The sequence below is a fragment of the Ovis aries genome, chromosome 6 (assembly GCF_016772045.2).
Source record: "Ovis aries strain OAR_USU_Benz2616 breed Rambouillet chromosome 6, ARS-UI_Ramb_v3.0, whole genome shotgun sequence".
Lineage (NCBI taxonomy): Eukaryota > Metazoa > Chordata > Mammalia > Artiodactyla > Bovidae > Ovis > Ovis aries.
This window is the reverse complement of record NC_056059.1, coordinates 71,683,072-71,701,995: the sequence shown is the minus strand read 5'-3', so window position 1 is coordinate 71,701,995 and position 18,924 is coordinate 71,683,072. Positions and strand designations below refer to the sequence as shown.

The window sequence follows — 18,924 nt, the reverse complement described above, 5'->3', positions numbered from 1 at the left end:
CGATGTTCTTTTTCTCTTGAGTACACAGCAAGAATCTGAAGTGTTCACTGAGATGAATGTTACCTTTGAGGGAGGATTTTATAGTCACAAGTTTTTTTGAAAGAAGAAAAAATGGCTTCTATTTCAAATTCAAAGAACAATCATTAAAATATGAAAACTACTAGGAATTAGGAGTGTAGACTTTTTCCCAATAATTTTTAGCTACTGAAAGGTGCTTTCCCTTGCGGACCAACTGTCTTAACCATCAAAGAAAGTAATTTCCCCCTAAGATAAGGGGGAAAACATTCACACGTTTTTCTACAAGGGAAGGAAGGTACAAGCTAGGATCCTGGTTTATCTCCCATCTTCCTTAAGGCTAGATAAAAATCTCCAAAGGAGCACGTCCGTTATCTTCTTTGGCCTCGGCCCTCCAGCCAAGGACTCACGTCCGATATCCCCAGGCCCACTCTCCAAAAAGAAGCGACTAAAGCAGTGCACTTCCAGAAGAGAGAGGAGGAGTCTGGAGTGCCAGTCACCTTCACAAACGCCCTCTTCCAGTCCCAAGAGACGAAACGCAAGTGATGCCACTGGATGAGGGGGAAAATTCTTTTCGCCCGCCCGATTTTTTTTTCCCCTGGCATTGGCAAAGTGATTTGGTTTTCGAGAAAGAGAAGGTCCCCCTTTTTGGCTTCGGGATCCCTTGCACATGAAACTCTCCTCTGTCCTCGCTTCCTGCATCCAGGGTAAAAGTCAAAGCCACCCTGATCTAAAACTCCCGGGACCGGCCGCACCCTCCGCAGCTAACCAGGCCCCGCCTCCCCTGCTTTCCAGTAACCGGTGCGAGGAACGGGGCGCCGGGGGGATCTTGGCTTTCCTGCACGCCCGGCGGCAGCCGCGGATCGCGCAGACGCGTAGCCCTAGGGAGCAGGAGTCTCCTCCGGCGCCCGGGATCCCCATCGCAGCTCCGAGCTGCCTAACGGGGCACATCGCATGCGCACCAAGACGCACTGGGGAAAGAGAGAGTGAGGGGAGGGACGAAAGAAAAGCGCCGGCAGTCGGAGCCCGCAGGGGTCACTGACTACGCATGCGCCGGGAGGGAGCGCAATCACAGACTCGTCTTGCGGCTACCGGCTTAAAAAAGGAAACCCCCGAGACAGAGAGCGCGAAGGAAATCTGGCCGCCGACGCGTGCGCGCTCCCGGTGAGTGGCGCCCCGCCGGGTGGGCCTGGGGCCTGACGTCCGCCGGCAGGCTTGCCTGAGCGGCGCATGCGTGGTCCCGGTGCCTGTGGAGGAGGGGAAGGGAAGGGAGGGGGAGGAGTTGAGGGCGGCTGTAGCGGTGAATTTTTGGGGGGTGGGTTGGGGGCGCCACTCAGCCTCAGGTGCTGCTAGAGCAGGGAGCCGCAGCGCCTTCAGGACGCTGCAAGGCTAGTGGTTCCGAGTCGCCGCAGCTGGACTCCGGGGTGGGGGAGGGAAGAAGCCGGAGCCGCCGCAAGCCACACGGTGAGGGCGCCGGGAAGTGGGGGGAGCGGGAGGGCGGTGTGTGTGGGGCCGGGGGGCGGCGGCCAGGGGAGGGGCGGGCTGGCGCTGAAGCCCAAGTTTTGCTTATCGCTCGAGAGTGTCTTTTCTCGGGAGTTGGGGTGGAGGCCCGCCCCGTCTGAAGGGCCTTTCGGGACAGCTGGGGTTACCTGCGGGGCAGGGGTGGGATTGGGGTGCGCGGCGGGGTCGGGTGGCCGGAGCGCGCCCTTGGGTTGAGGCCGGTTCGAGCGGCAGAGGGGCGGGGAGAGCCGAAGAGCCGGTGCGGAGAGGGCTTTCGCTGGGGACCCGCTAGGCCTTGTGACCCACTTTATTCCTGTCACAACTCGGGCACGTTTGGAGCGGCGCCCAATGGGGCGCCGGGACGGCCAGCTCCTCCGGGGAACCCCCGCCCTCCCGGCACCCGGCCCGCGCGCCGCGGCCCGCAGTCCGAGCGGTGGCCGCCGCCGCCCGTGGGCTGGTTCCGTTAGTGGTCGCGGTTCCGGGGCTGGGTCCCCGGGGAACGCGCTACTCCTCGCGTCCGACTCGAGCCGCTGCGCGGGTTCGAACGCTCCCGGGGCGGCGCCGGTCTTCCTTGAGTCCACCCGCGCCCGCCCGCCCCGGGTCACCGCGGCGGCTGATTCTTGTGGAAACCTTTTCGCCTGCGAAGCTGGACTCTAGCTTGTCCTGGCGTGCTGGCCCCGGGAGTGTAATTTCCGATGTGTAGCGCCGCAGAGCTTACATTCTTGAGTGCGTTTTCGCTGGTGTGCAAGTCGTCCTGTTGCTAATAGCAGAATCCTGAAAGGTAAAAACCTCGGCCTCTGACTTGGGGAATGAAAGATCGAATCAGGTGGCGGTTGCTTGCTATTAGAATGCCGCGCTATACGACTTGAAGGCTTTCTAACCTTAGAAAAGCAACAATAATGTTTTCTTTTACAGTGAAAGAAAAGCACTAGAAGGAACTTTTAGTCATTGTTGATTTGGCTGTTACGCTGATGCCCCAATCAAAAAAAGGTAATTTCACTTGAAGTCTACATTCTAATTTGTACCTTTATTTTAAGTGATAAAATAGTGCGACTTTTCCCGTCTACCTGGTTGGAAAAGAAACGTTCTAAAAAGGATGTAATTTAAATAATGAGTTGCTTTGTCTGTTTTTAGATCTTGGGGGGAGAAACTTAACTCAGGTGTTAAGTAGTTAACTGTATAGAATATCATTAAAGTTTAGCCTGAAGAAAGATGAAAGTTGTAGTCATAATCAGCTGTGAAAAAGAATGAGGAAGCTTTGTGTGTAATGACACGGAAAGATCTCCAAAGTATGTTATAAAGTGAAAAAAACAAGATATAGGACAGCGTGAATAACGTGCTACTTTGTGTGATAACGAGGCACCCATGGAATAGGAATATAAACTTGGGTTTGTCTTTATAAGTATAAAGAAACTGGCGGGGGAGGATAGCGGAGAATTGATAATGGTTGGGTAGAGGGCGGAGTAACCTGATGAGGGGATGGTGGGAAATGACACGTACACTGTATGCCTTTATATTTTAAAGTATTTGTGACTATATTATGAGTTCGTAAACTAGATTAAACAAAAATCCTTCTCTCCAAAATAATTTGCTCAAAATAATTTCTTTCTTTCCTAGTTTGTAGTAATTTTGGCCATTTTTAATATGGTTTCTCTTAGTGGTTTTTTTTTTTTTTTTTTTTTTTTTTTAAGGGGAAACGACCTAAACTTGACAGAAAGTTTTAAGTATGGCTATCTAGGCTCCAGTTTTTAAGATGCTAATGTTACAAATTTAACTTTTAAAAATGTTTAGTCATATTTTGTTTTGCTAAAATATATGACATTATTTACATTTGACATTTTGGCTTATGCTGTGTTCAGAGCATAGTTTTTCTTGCTGCTTTTTTTCCCCCAGAAATCCTAGTTGTATAAAATTTTACTTTTACTTTTTTTAACCCCAAAGTTGTGATGACAAACAGTTGGAGAATATGAACTCTCCATTAAAATGACACTGGAATTGGTTCTCTAGATAGTTTGCTTTTCAGATGGGGAAATACTTTCTCAAGGCGGTCAGACATGAACTGCATGTAAATTTATATGTGTGTGTGTTTAGAGAGAGATCCTGTATATAGATATAGTACTTACAGAGAATTAAAGTTGAGAGTCAATGTTCTGTTGGTGCAAACGCTAAAATTTTTTTATGACTTAATGGGTTGCTGAAAACAGTATGTAGTTTCAGGGGGGAGGGTACTCAAAATTCCTCTGGTGGCTAATATCGTATAATCAGAGTCGTGAATGTTGAGTAGTGGGTGACAGTTGCTATGGGCATTTTTGTTGTGTAGCATTCCTTTTTATTTTGGAGGATAGGATAATTTTGTTATTTCTCTTTGATCTGTTGGTCTCTGGTAGTCAAATTTCTGCAAATGGCATTTAATTTTCATTTGAATTCCATATATGTCTGTTCATTCTTTTTGAAAAACATTAGAGAAGTAAGTCAATGTTCAGGAAAAATGTAAACAATGCAATGTATTTATAATAGGTGACAATGCTTTTTACATACTTCACTTCTATCTCACATCTCTCCCCAGAGATAACTACTGTTACATTGTTATATAACCTTTGAGTTCTTTTTCTGTGTATTTACATAGACTTTTAATCTCAAAAATTAAGTTGTCTTGATTGTCTGCTTTGTTAGTTTGTCTCTACTGTGAGCTCTGTTACTACTCACAGGACAGGGAAATGACCTGGATTGGATATGTCAGAAAGTTAAGCAACTGAGCCTCTCCTGGTCCTCTGATGTGAACCTAAGCATGCTTGGTCTTTAACTAAGAGACATTGATTTACTTGGAAGGAATCCAGCAGGGGGAACAGGAGAAGAAGCTTTTTGGTCTGGTTTTTGCTTTAGTGACAGCAGACAAGTTGTATACATACTTCTTCTCAGAACATTACCTTTCTAACAGTTCCAGAGGTGTTTTTTGGTGGTTGTTCTGTTTCATTTTGTTTTTAAACCGAGCTGAGAATAATTACTAAGACTTCCTTCTTTTTAGGTGATAGAGTTGGCTATTAGTGAAGACTCTTTACTAACCTGTGAGATACATAGAAGGATGCAGTATAGTTGGCCCTTCCCTGGAGAGTTGGGCATGACTGAGTGCTCACACACCCTTGAAAGAGCATGTGTGTAGTGATTGTAACACAAGTTAGGAAATGACAGATTCCAGAAGAAAAACGTACCTAAGGTTTGTAAGAGTGAGACTGTTTCCAACTTTTTATTTTTGTGGACATGGAGTTTGAATGGAGAGTAGAGATATTTCGTGACATTTAAAATAGGAAAGGATAGAGCAAATTTAGCTTGTCTTAGCTCTTAAGAGGGAAGAAAGTAAGGAGTTAAGTTGTGTCCTCATAGCAGGCACTAGTTGATAGCTTATTTTTGTTTTTTCACTCTCTCCCACTAGAAAGAACCATTTGATGTTTTACTTGGTAATTATAATACAGCCTCTCTTAGATTTCAGGATTTGGAGAATAGGAGATTTAATTCTGCCGGTTAACTGTTGTCTGCCATCTGATGTTTCAGGCAGTGTTAGTATTAAAAGTAAATTGTTTTTTCCTATCATTTTTTTTCCTCAAAGCACATATTTAATGTACCTGCTCCCCCATATTTTTTACTTCTTGTGCTGTGTCAAATAAAATACTTATATTCTGAAATATTTTAAACTATGAAAGCAAACAGCATTATGGTGAAAAATCTGTCAAAGTTCCTCATTACAGCAAAATTACCTTCTATTGTTTGTATTTCTTTCCAGTTCCTTGCAGATGTATAAAGTAAAAAAAAAAAAAAAAAAGAGAGAAACTTTCATAGTTTCTTGTAGGCATTGTCCCAGGATTGTACTTTATATTTTATCCTTTTCTGAGTCTAAAATTCTAGGTGGAATTGAATAAATTATAGAAAACTTTTTAGTGTCAGAACAATTTAATCTTACTAATTGACTGTAATTGTTAAAATGTCATTTATATTTATAGGTTACTTTACAACCATCTGTTAGTCATTTTTATAGCTCTGTTGGGTGTAACTTCTGTGAATTAGGTGGGTAAGAGATTCCTGTTTTTCTCTATGTTTTTGATTATATGAATATTAGATTACCTAAGCTCATCCTTGTAAGTATAATGTCATCTTTGAGTTATTACTTGTTTTAGGTGTGTATTTCACAAAGATGTAATTCTACTTACTATTTTAAGTGTTAGAAGTTTATAGAAAAATTGCTTTTAAAAAATAAATTTTTATGTATTATTTTTAACCTTTATAAGATACTGTTTAGAATGTGATTTACCTTTTATTTTTCAGAAATATTTCTGAAAAACAGAGTAGGTATCTATGAAGCAGGCTGAACATTCTCCATTAAAATTTAAGCTATAATATTTTTTACAGAGAGTGTGTTTGATTGCTTCAAAACTTCCTTAAAAGGAAAATCTTAATACTAAGAAAGAATACTTTCACCCACAGAACTGACATTATCTTTCTGTAGGATTTCTGTGACATTTTATACACCTCTTAGGTATCTGTATCCTCTAGATTAAGTCAGGGAGAAGAACTGCTTAACCTATTTTCAATAGAAAATAGATATGATATTAAAGCTCAGTGCAGTAGTTTTAATGTGTCTTCTGTCATGTTTTTGGAAGTTACATGTTTACTCACGTTTCTGTGACTATTTTGATAGCAACTACTTTTTACTTTTTTGTCACAAAAATAGGAAGTTTTTAGGTGTTTATTTCTTTTGTTCATTTATTTTCAGTGACATAATCAGATCATTAAAATATCTGGTTTTATGTTGAATAAAGATAATTATTACTTATTGCCTGAAATTCAATAACAGCAAACTATTTTAACAAGGTCTTAATTACTTACGTTTGTAGCTTGGTGTAGTGATTAAGAGTGCAGGGCTCTACAGCTAGCCTGCTTGGGGTTCACATCCTGGCTTTATTACTAGTGATTGGACAAATGTTACCTCAGTTTCTCATCTATGAAATGACAATAATGCTAGTTCATAATATTATGTGAGGATTAAACAGTACATGCAAATTATGTAGAACAATGAGTATCATATAGTTAATTGTTCAATAAAAAATGTTAGCTGTTGTTATTTCTGTTGTTTTGTTACTTTCATAGTGTATACCAAACATGGCTCTTACTTTTTGAGACGGGAATCCTAATTTCCGTGAGTTGCTTAAAATTTTGTTTCTATGTAGAGAATTTGAGAGAGAGTGTGTGTGTTAAATCACTTCAGTTGTATCCGACTCCCTGCGACCCCGTGGACTGTAGCCTGCCAGACTCCTCTGTTCGTGGGATTCTCCAGGCAAGAATACTGGAGTGGGTTGCCATTTCCTTCTCCAGAATTTGAGAGTACTTGACCTTTTTATGTAACTTAGAACAATGAAAATGTTATTAGAAAATGTTGCCAAGATGCTTGGTATTGCATATTTCTTTGAAATCCCTTTGCCAAGTAGAGTTTTGAAAGACTGGTGATTTGTTTTTCCTATGTTGAAACTTAAATTTTAGTTGAAATAATATTAGAGGTTACTTTGGAAAAACCCCACAAATTAAAATGCAAAATGTTAGAACTCAGATTTTATTTTATAACTTATATAGTTTATCTCCAAGAGATCTTCCTGATCTAGGGATCAAACCCAAAGTCTCCTGCATTGCAGGCAGATTCTTTTACCACTGAGCCACCTGGGAAGGCCTTTTTTTTTTTTTTTTAATTTAGTTTTAGTCTTTTACTTTGTTTTCAGTTCACCTTTGAGCAACGTGGCAGTTAGGGACGCTAACTCTCTGCATGATTGGAAAAGTAAAAAATCCACTTATAACTTATAGTTGGCCCCTTTTGTGGTTCCTCAGTATCCAGTGTTCCCCATTCTTTGATTCAAGCAATCACAGTTCATGTGTTACTCAAGTATTTATTTACTATTGGGAAAAAATCTGGGCCCAGGTGAACCTAGGGAGTTTAAGCCTATGTTACTCAGGGGTCTATTATAGTTACATTTTTGCTAATAATAGCTGAGTTTGACATCTCTTTGAGTCGTCTGTTTTACATTCCTTTTTATCACTCCTGTTTTGCTTTTTTGTGTGTTAATCTAATTTTTCCCCATTTTTCCTATTAATTCGTTAGTTATATATTCTTTCATTATACCAGTAAGGGTTATTCTTGAGGTTGCATACAATAAGCATACTTGACTTACAATACAAATTATTTATAATACAGATAGTTCAAATTATTACTTTTACCATTCTCCAGTAATGACTGTTTCTTACGCATTAACTCATATGCCAATCTTTTTGCATTATTACCATTCTGCATTTTATTTATACTTATTTTAAACAGTATGGTTTTGGACAGTTAATTTTTGTTCATATTTACTCTTTCCAGGGTTCTCCTTTCTTGCGTTTTCTGTGTTTCTGTCTGGGTAGTTTTTCCTTCTGTCTGAATAGCTTCCTTTAGTAATATGTGTTTTAATACTGGTCTACCTACTGACAGTGAATTTTTCCTTTTTTGTTTGTCTGAAAACATCTTAATTTCACCTTTTTAAAATAATATTTTCACAGGGTATGGAACTCTACATTGATAGTTATTTTATTGTCTTCTTTCTCTTAAAGACTTATTGAAGGTAATGTATCAGTGTATGTCTTGCTAATAATAATGTCTTCTATTTTTCTCAAAGGACTTCTCAGAATGCTTTTTCTTCTCTTATTTTTTGGCAATTTGACAGTGTTGAGGTGTGGTTTTCTTTGCATTTTGCTTAAGGTTCTTAGAGCTTTTTTGAATATGTAGCTTGGTGCCTTTTAGTTTTGGAAAGTTCTCTGTCATTACATCTTCAATTATTGCTTCTGCCTGTCTCATCCTTTGTGGATTCTAATTTAAATATTTATTATACCCTATCTTCATGTTTCAAATGTCTCTTAAAAATTTTTTTCTCTCCGAACGTCAATTGGATATCTTATAATGAACTGTCTTACAGTACACCAAAAACTACCTTATTTTTCTCCAAGTGAAAATGTTGTGTTAATTTTATATTATAACTTTGAGTTCTAAAACATCCGTTTGGTCCTATTTTATAGATTTTTAATAAACATCAGTTCTCTTGAACATACTGATTATAATTGTGTACATATTTGTCTATTAAATAATTTCAGTATCTGCATCATCCATTCATCTACATACATTGTTTTTCTGATGATTGTTTTTCATATAGCTGTGGGGTTCTTTCTCTCTGTATGTTGACAGGTTTTTCAAAGAACTTGCCCATTTCGTCTAAGTTGTTGAATTAGTAAAGTTGTTTATATCTTAAGTAAGTGAAGTAACTGAAGTCACTCAGTCGTGTCCGACTCTTTGCGACCCCATGGACTGTAGCCTGCCATGTTCCCCCATCCATGGGATTTTCCAGGCAAGAGTACTGGAGTGGGTTGTCCTTTAAATAAGGAGAAGGCAATGGCACCCCACTCCAGTACTCTTGCCTGGAAAATCCCATGGATGGAGGAGCATGGTAGGCTGCAGTCCGTGGGGTCGCTAAGAGTTGGACACGAACTGAGCGACTTCACTTTCACTTTCATGCATTGGAGAAGGAAATGGCAACCAACTCCAGTGTTCTTGCCTGGAGAATCCCAGGGACGGCAGAGCTTGGTGGGCTGCCATCTATGGGGTCGCACAGAGTCGGACACGACTGAAGCGACTTAGCAGCAGCAGCAGCAGAATGTATTGTGAGTGTAATATCAGTATAATCTACAGAGATTTGGTATCATTTCTGATGTAGATAATTTGTGTCTTCTCTCTTTTTTCCCTGATCAGTCTGGCTTGAGATTTATTAACTTTGATTAAGATTCTTGAAGAACCAGCTTTTGGTTTAACTGATTTCCTCTAGTTCTCCTGTTTTTTGTTTCCTTGTTTCTTCTCTGATCTTAATTCCTTTCTTTAACTTGCTTTGAGCTTAGTTTGTTTTGTTTTTCTAGTTTCTTAAGATAGAAGCTGAGGTCATTAATTTGTGATCTTTCCCCCCTAATATATGTGTGGTATAAATTTCCCTTAAATATTGCTTACCAGGTTTAATATTTATATATTTTTCAATTTTCATTCAGTTCAGAATTTTTTATTTTACTTTTTGATGTCTTCTTTGGCCTATAGATTCTTTATATTATTTAGTCTCCAAAAATTTGAGGGTTTTCCAGAGATCTGTTATTTTTAAGTTAACTCTATTGTGATGAAAGAATATACTTTTATGACTTGGATCTTTTTAAATTTGTTGAGATTTGTTTTCTGGCCCAGAATATCATCTGGATTAGTAAATGCTAGCATTAGTAAATGCTCCATGTGTGCTTGAAAAGAATTTGTATTCTGTTGTTGGGTGGAGTGTTCTATAAATATCACTTAGGTCAAGTTGGTTGATTATTTTTGTTTATGTCTTGTAATTTTTGATTGAATGCCAGACATTGTGAATTAAAAAACAAAATAAAGCAAGCATTACCAAGTATGTTCTGCCAGAGGGTGTTTACATTTTCTTTCAGGCAGATAGAATAGAGAGTCAGTCACTTTAATTTATGTGAAGGCTGGGTTGCTATTTGAGTAGTTTGGTGATACTCTTCTTTATGTTATTTGTAGGGTGTGGTTTTCTAAGACTTTCATTTCAAAGCCTGGTAGTCTTTATCCCCTTGATAGTGCCAAAGGTGGGAAATTTCACTTTACTTCTCAAGTTTTTCAGTTATTATTTAGCTTTTTAACCCTGCATTGTTTAAGCAAATATCCTTGAATTTGAGGTCCCTGCAGTTTCCCATTTTTGTTACTCCAGCCTTATGTGAACACCAAAAGCTTTCCTGACTTCTTGGTTCCTTAGTAGCAGCATTTCATGCAGGCCAAATCTCAAGTTTTTCAGCCTTCACCCCATCCTGTAATCTGGAAATACCCCCTGGGAAAAGACAACAGCAGATCATCTAAACACCTTGAAAAAATTTCCCCTTCTTTGGAGTTGTAGACCTTCTTGTCTCCCATGCTTTAAGGACATCTCTGTACTGCCTTTAAAAATATGATTTTTATAATTTATTTAGCTTTTCTAGTTGTTCTCAAGAAGGATATTGGCCTGCTGCAGACTGTTGCATCCTACTCAGATGTAGACAACTCCTTGTTGTTGTTGTTTTAATATTTTGGTTGTGGCTTGTGCGGTCTCAGTTCCATGACAGGGGTCAGACTGAGGCCATGGCAGCAGTAGTGCCAAATCCCAACACTAAGCCACCAGGAAACTCCTTCCCTATTGATTTTTAAAGCTTCACAGAAGAACTCAATTTTCATGAGCGATTTTGTATTAAACATTCTTCTTCTAGGCTTTAGGTAGTGGGGTTTTAGTTTCAGACCTAGCAAAAAAAGCCAAATTTATTTTAAGAAAAAAAAAGCAGATTTATTGGGATATAATTTTTATATGTTAAAATTCACTCAATGTAAGTATACATGTTGAATTTTCATAGATGTATGCGTTTTTGTAACCACTACCACAATCAAGATACAGAAAGTTCCTGTCAACCTGAAAAGTTCTCTCTCCCTTGTTGTTCAGTTGCTAAGTTGTGTCTCTTTGTGACCCCGTGAGCTGCAGCATGCCAAGCTTCCGTGTCCTTCACTATCTCCTGGAGTTTGCTCAAACTCATGTCCATTGGATCAGTGATGCCATCCAACTATCTCATCCCCTGTCACCCCCTTCTCTTTTCCTCAGTCTTTCCCAGCAACCACCTCTCTCCCTGGGAACCACCCATCTGTTGTTTCTTAATACAATTTTTCCTTTCACACAATGTAGTATAATTGAGATTAATACAATGTATGGCCTTCTGGGTCTAGCTTGCACTTAGTATAATGCTTTTGACACTCTCCTGTGTCAGTAGTTTCTCTTTTTTCCTGAATATTTTACACTGTATGAGATATGGCATAATTTGTTTATAACTATTAGTTGTTGAGCTTTTAGATTGCTTCCGGTTTTTGGCTATCATAAACAAAACTGCTAAGCATTTTAGACACGTATTCTTATTTCACTTCAGCGAATGTAGGAATAGAATTGCTGGGTTATGTGATAATTATATGTTTAACTTTGTAAGGCACTGAGGATCTGTTTTCTAAAGTGGTTGTACTATTTTACTTTCCCTTCAGCAATGTGAGATTTTCAGTTTCTCTACATTCTTGCTAACACTTGGTATTGTCAGCATTTTTAAATTTTTGCAGTTCTAGTGGATGTGTAATGTTATATCTCATTGTCATTTTAACTTACATTTTCCTAGTGGTTAACATATTAAATACGTTTACATGTGCTTGTTGGTCATTCATATATTTTCCTTTGTGAAGTGTCAACTCACATCTTTTGCCCATTTAAAAAACTGGGTTGCTTGTTCATGACTGAGTTTTTTTGTTTTTGTTTTTTGTATTCTGATATGAGACTTTTATCAGATATTAGAATTGTGAAAGATCATCATGGCTGCCCTTTATATCTTCTTAGTGGTATCTGAAGAATAAAATTTTAAATTTTGATGAAATCTGATTTATTAATTCTTTAATGCTTCATATTTTTGGGTCCTATCTAAGAAATATGTCTATCTCAAAGATTTTCTCTCATGTTTTCTTGTAGGCATTTTATAATTTAGCTTTTATGTTTAAGTTCATGATTCATTTCAGTTGATTTTTACATAGGAAATGAAGAAAGTGTTGTGAGGTTCTTTTTCCAGTTTTCTAAATTTAATTGAAGATTATCTATTTATCTGTTTTTGACTGTGCTGGATCTCCGTTGCTGTGTGGGTTTGTCTGTAGTTGGGTGAGTAGGGGCTGCTCTCTGGTTGCAGTGCAAGGGCTTCTCATTGCAGTTACTCCTGTTGTGGAGCATGGGCTCTAGGGTGCCCATGCTTCTGTAGTTGTGGCATGTAGGCTCAGGAGTTGTAGCGCTAGGCTCTAGAGCACAGGCTCAGTAGTTGTGGTGCACGGGCTTAGTTACTTTGCAGCATGTGGGATCTTCCCAGCCCAGGGATCGAACTGCTGAATTGTGTCCTCTGAATTGGCAGACAGATTGTTTACCACGAAGCTGCCAGTGGGGGAAGCCCTATGGTAGAGATTCTTACAAAAAAATTTTTCCCCACATAATATACAGTTTTTCTACGCCATTAATTGAGAGACTATTCTCTCTACTGAATTATTTGTTACTTTTGTCAAAAATCAGTCACATGTGTGTGGGTCTTTTTTAAAACTATTTTATGTAATGACCATATGTCTATCCTAACATCAGCATCTTAAAGTCTTGATTACTGTAGCTTTAAACCTGGTAATGGAAGTTCTTCAGTACCATAAGCACAGTACAATTCTGTATTTACTTAGGCCTTTAATTTTTGAATATACTTTTAGTAGTGGACTTACCCTGTTTGTTCAGCAGATACCTGGTGAGCATCTGCTGTGTGCTGGGCTCTGTTGTGTTGCTGGTTATTGCAACAGAGAACAAAGAATGCAAAAAGGCCTCCCCTTGGGGAGCTTAGATTACAACTGGGGTAAACCAGATGAGAAATTTATGTTAGATGGTGATTAGTACTATGGAGGAAAACAAATCAGGGTGTAGGAGGTCGCAGTATGGGGATGGGGAGGGAGGGATGTGTAATTTTAAGGTGTGTGGATAGAGAAATTTCTTCAGTGAGAAACTGATATTTGAGCAGACTTCAGCCTGCTTTTTATATCATGTTCATAACCAATGAACAGTTTCAGAAAGAAAGGCGGAAAGAAGGTAGGAGCTTGAATGTGTGCTGAGTATGCTAGTTGCCTCCTAGGAGGCCAAAGCATTTAAAATCAAGAGGTGTAGTAATAGAAGTGTACCTAACAGCAGAAAGGTAGACAGTAAAAAAATCATGTTTTTGGTTGAAATCTGGTGATGAGAACGTTTATCTTAATATATTAACATAGCTTATGGTAGAGAGCTAACAGATACCGTGAATTGGAAGACTAACTTCATTACATGTGGATATGATTATAAAAGCAATTTAGTAAAAACCTCATTAAAATAACAACTGTTGGTAAAGAGTAGCTTCCTTGCTGGCTGAGTGATAAAGAATCTGCCTGCCAATGCAAGAGGTGTGGGTTTGATCCCTGGGAGGGGAAGATGCCCTGGAGAAGGGACTGACAACCCACTCCAGTGTTGCCTGGGAAGTCCCATGGACAGAGGAGCCTGGTGGGCTGTGGTCCATGGGGTCACAAAGAGTTGGACATGACTTAGCTCTAAATGGCAGCAATCGGTAAAGTGTAAATATAAAGAGAAGATGGAATTAAATAAGACAAAGATGGGTATTTTGATTGTGAAGTTTATAATTTACAATGAAGAAATACCAAATATATGTGCAAAAATAGTATAGTGTTAATATTCAAAAAGTAAAAGTGATCCTAGAAAGTTATTCAGATCAACTTTGCTGGCAGACTTTATAATGACTCTTAGACTGAAGTTATCAAGTGAACAAAAAATTAAGGCTATGGAACAGCTAAATGTCCTAATTAATAAGCAAAATTTGATGGATAAACTGAATCCTACTGTCAAAATAGAGACTATACCTTCTTTTCAAGCACTTACAGAAAGTATACAAAAATTGATTGAGTGCTAGATCATAAAGAAAACTTTGGTACATTCCTAAAGATAGAAATAATTTAGAACTACTTATCTAGTATGATAGCCACTAGCCACATCTAGCAATTTAAATTCATTAAAATTGAGTAAAATTTAAAATTCAGTTTCTCAGTCTTACTAATTACATCTCAAATACTCAAATAGGATTGATTGCTCTTGGAATGAGGAGAGAAGAAAGCAGACTGAAGATAGTACACGTGAGCTAAATCCTTCTTTTCTATAGCAAGGAGTCAGTAGACAAAATTTGAAGTTAATCAAGGAATAAAGACAGACATGTTATCTATAATTATTGAGATAAATATAAAAACTATAACACATAAGTGAAAGTGATTGCTTATAGGGAACAGGACTACAGTTTTTTACTATTTGTTTTAATATGCAAGTTTTAAGAGACTAATAGGATACACATACAGAATAAAAGCAGCTTATAAACTCTCTGCATAATAGCTTCTTATTCAATAAATGTTAAGTGCAACTTTATTCCTTTGCATAAAGTAAAAAGCATCCTTTCTTTAAAATTTGATGACAGTTAATTTGTACTGAACATAGTAATTTTTTTCAGACACCAGTTGCCAGTCTTCTCTTCCATTTACGAATGTGGATGGTAAGCCAAAGTATGTGACTTTGGGTGTATACTACTTATCTTTAATTGATAAAAATAGTTAATTTGATTTCAGTAGTTAGTAAAAGATTCATATACAATATTTGGAGTACTTTAAGATTTTAATCTGAATAAACATCTTTCAGACAACAAAAGGTCACTTACTTAGGTCAAGAAATAAAAATCAAAGCCTATACTCACAGAAAGTGAAGAGAAATGAAAGGTCCTCTTGATGAGGGTGATGGAAGAGAGTGAAAGAGCTGGCTTAAGACTAAATGTTAGAAAAACTAAGATCATGGCATCCAGCCTGTTGCTGCATGGCAAATAGAAGGGGAAGAGGTGGAAGTGGTGACAGATTTCCTCTTGTTGGGCTTCTACATCACTGCGGACAGTGTCTGCAGCCATGAAATCAGAAGACGATTCCTTCTTGGCAGTATAAGTGATGACGGACCTAGACAGTGTGTTGAAAAGCAGAGACATTACTCTGCTAACAAAGGTCTGTATAGTCAAGGCTGTGGTCTTCCCAGGGGTCAGGTATGGTTGTGAGACCTGGATTGTAAAGAAGGCAGAACTCCAAAGAATTGAAGCCTTCGAACTGTGGTGCTGGAGAAGACTCCTGAAAGTCCTTTGGACAGCAAGGAGATCGAACTAGTCAATCTTAAAGGAGATCAACCCTGAATATTCACTGGAAGGGCTGATGCTGAAGCTGAAGCTCCAGTATTTTTGGTCATCTGATGTGAACAGACAACTCATTGGAAAAGTCTCTGATGCTGGGAAAGATTGAGGGCAGAAGGAGAAGAGGGCTCCAGAGGATGAGATGTCTGGATGGCATCACTGATGCAATGGACATGAACTTGGGCAAACTTCAGGAGATGGTGAGGGACAGGGAGGCCTGGTGTGCTGCAGTCCATGGTGTCACAAGGAGTCAGACAGGACTGGGTGACTGGACGACAACAACAAAAGATTCATACAAAATATTTGGAGTACTTTAAGATTTTAATCTAAATAAATATCTTTCAGACAACAAAAGGAGACTTACATGGGTCAAGAAATAAAAATCAAAGCCTATACTCACAGCCCTTGAGCACTGATGATATATTTCAAAGGTAATTTCTCTGTAATTTCTAGGAAGTATCTTAAATGTAAGTGAAGAATGACATCTGTAACAAGGATTTATGACAAATAATTATATGAAAATTTTACTGCTTATGTAGTGAAGGTATTTGCTATTATTTAAGATGCCAGTTAATATTGTATTATTTACTCACAACATATTGCCATAATTATTATCTATTTTCAGATTACTACATCTTTTTGCAGATTCACTATGGGAGAGGGACTATAGATAAGGGGTAGGGGAAAAGAGAAAAAGTTTTGCTTTGTGATTTAATGTTACTTGAAAGCATATATTAGGCAGACTAGTTCACAGTGTCATTTGTTGAATGTGTGTAATGTTTGTTCTCCAGTTTTCCAAATAGACTAGCCAAGCCAGTTTTTATAACGTGACACTCTGATACTGTCCATAGATTGTAGTTTCATAATTCACCTAACCTTTCACATAAATAAGAAAATTAAACATAGGAATCAAATCTAAACACTTAACTTAGAGGAACAGTATTACGTAGCAAATCATCAAAACGAGTGAAAATAGATCCCCATTGTAGTGAAAGCTTTAGAGAATATGCCATTACTAATTTGTCTTTATTATAATCTAAAAGTCTTGTTCTCCAAAAGCTTTTCCAGCATTTAAAAATTCAATATTTTAGACATAATGTTAGGGTTTTGTTTTTTTTTTTCTGCCTTGGAGTATAGTTTAAATCATCTTAATGAGTAAAGCTCTTTATGATTATACTTAAACCAATTACAAAGTGCTTGCTGAAGGTGTAGGAGATTGGGGACTTCTCTCCTGACTTTTAAGACACAATCTGAAACTTTGCTTTTCAATATGTTTTTGATATTTTCTTATTTGTCTTTGTCTTAAAAAAAAATTAGTGCGTGTTTATAAAAATCAGTAATGAAATGTTCTATAAATGTGTTTATAGACTGTACTACTTTGATTACTTGGTTTACAGTATGCAGCAAGTCTAATGGCATCACTGAAACAGTACCCAGCCTGAAACAAGTGCTTATTCTGTTCTTTCAGCTGCCATCAAGCCATGTGCCTGTATATGTTTGGAGGAGAGTGTCTTTTCATCCTTAAGCTAGGCTCACTCTATCTCTCACTACAAGGCTTTTGGAAAGCCTTGATATTTTAAAATTCTGTACAGATGTTGCTAGTGAATGCTTTCTGTAGATTTTATAAGAATGAAAATGAAAATATTGTGTTGCTAACATAAACCACAGTTTTTAACGGTAGAGACTTTGTCTTGTTCAATCATATAGCTGTAGACTAAAATGCCCGGCCATAATATATACCCAGTAATTTTTTTAACATAAGTAAATGCAGAAACTATGTATTTAGGGAATATGCTATTACTAATTTATCCTTAAATACTAAACTGTAAATTGGAGTATCACTTCACATTATAATTTAGTTGCCCAAAGGCAGATTGTCTTATTGTGCCAGTTGAGAGTTTTCACTCATACTAGCCTACTCATTAGCCACTTAAAATTAATGCTCTGATAACTTTAGTTGGTCAGACATCATTTCACAAAGAAAGACAACAGAAGATGAAGAAAAGAAGCGAGGGAACTACAGAACGTGTAGAAAACATTTAGTAAAATGTTATATCCTGGAAAGCATTGCCAAGTTCAATGTCCGGAGTTTTCCTCTATGTTTTCTTCTAGGGCTTTTATAGTTTTATATCTTATGTTTAAATCTTTAATCCATCTTGAGTTAATTTTTGTGTGAATATCCAGTTTTTCCATCACCATTTGTTGAAGAGACTGTCCTTTTTCCCTTGTGTAGTCTTGGTACCCTTGTTGAAGATCATTTGGTCATATGTGCAACAATTTGTTTCTGGGCTCTGTATTTTGTTTCAGCGGTGTTACATATCTGTCATTATACCAACACCACACTGTCTTGATCACTATTGCTTTGTAGTATGTTTTGAAATTTGGAAGCGTGAATCTTCCAGTATTATTATTTTTTTCAACATACCTTTTGGGCTATTTGGTATTATTTTGGAAAACTTTGAGACTCCATATGAATCATATGAGTGGTTGTTTTTTCATTCCTGCAAAAAATGCTAGTGAAATTTTAATAGAGATTATGTTGAATCTGTAGAGCACTTTGTATAGTATGAACATTTCAGTTCAGTTCCATCACTCGGTTGTGTCCAGCTCTTTGTGACCGCATGGACTGCAGCATGCCAAACTTCCCTGCCCATCAACTCCCAGAGCTTACTCAAACTCTTTGAGTCGGTGATGCCATCCAACCATCTCATCCTCTGTTGTCCCCTTCTCCCGCCTTCAATCTTTCCCAGCATCCAGGTCTTTTCCAATGAGTCAGTTCTTACCATCAGGTGGCCAAAGTATTGGAGTTTCAGTTACAGCATCAGTCCTTCCAAGGGCTATTCAGGACTAATTTCCTTTAGGATGGACTGGTTGGATCTCCTTGCAGTCCAAGGGACTCTCAAGAGTCTTCTCCACACCACAGTTCAAAAGCATCAATTCTTTGGCACTCAGCTTTCTTTATAGTCCAACTCTCATATCCATACATGACCATTGGAAAAACCACATCTTTGACCAGATGGACCTTTGTTGGCAAAGTAATGTATCTGCTTTTGAATATGCTGTCTAGGTTGGTCATAACTTTCCTTCCAAGGAGTGAGCATCTTTTAATTTCATGGCTACAATCACCATCTGCAGTGATTTTGGAGCTCCCAAAAATAAAGTCTGTCACTGTTTCCATTGTTTCTCCATCTATTTAGCATGAAGTGATGGGACAAGATGCCATGATCTTAGTTTTCTGAATGTTGAGTTTTAAGCCAACTTTTTCACTCTCCTTTTCACTTTCATCAAGAGACTCTTTAGTTCTTCTTCACTTTCTACCATAAGGGTGATGTCATCTGCATATCTGAGGTTATTGATATTTCTCCCAGCAATCTTGATTCCAGCTTGTGCTTCTTCTAGCCCAGCATTTCTCATGATGTTTTCTGCATGTAAGTTAAATAAGCAGGGTGACAGTATACAGCCTTGATGTACGCCTTTTCCTATTTGGAACCA

At 38.3% G+C, this 18,924-nt stretch overlaps 1 protein-coding gene across 10 annotated transcripts in view; it reads left to right on the top strand.

The window, feature by feature from the left end:
- The first annotated feature begins 1,052 nt into the window (after positions 1 to 1,052).
- The window catches only part of CLOCK (clock circadian regulator), a 124,132-nt gene continuing 106,260 nt past the window's right edge, over positions 1,053 to 18,924 (top strand). For 4 of the 10 annotated variants that reach the window (XM_060416640.1, XM_012179336.4, XM_060416642.1 and 1 more), the window contains exons 1-2: positions 1,053 to 1,179; positions 2,431 to 2,505. The gene's annotated coding sequence lies outside the window, so the exon portion shown is untranslated. Of the gene's footprint in view, positions 1,180 to 1,346; positions 1,480 to 1,913; positions 2,297 to 2,430; positions 2,506 to 18,924 lie in introns of those variants that run through there. The other 6 variants (XM_060416641.1, XM_015096242.3, XM_042251045.1 and 3 more) reach the window with 2 other exon arrangements.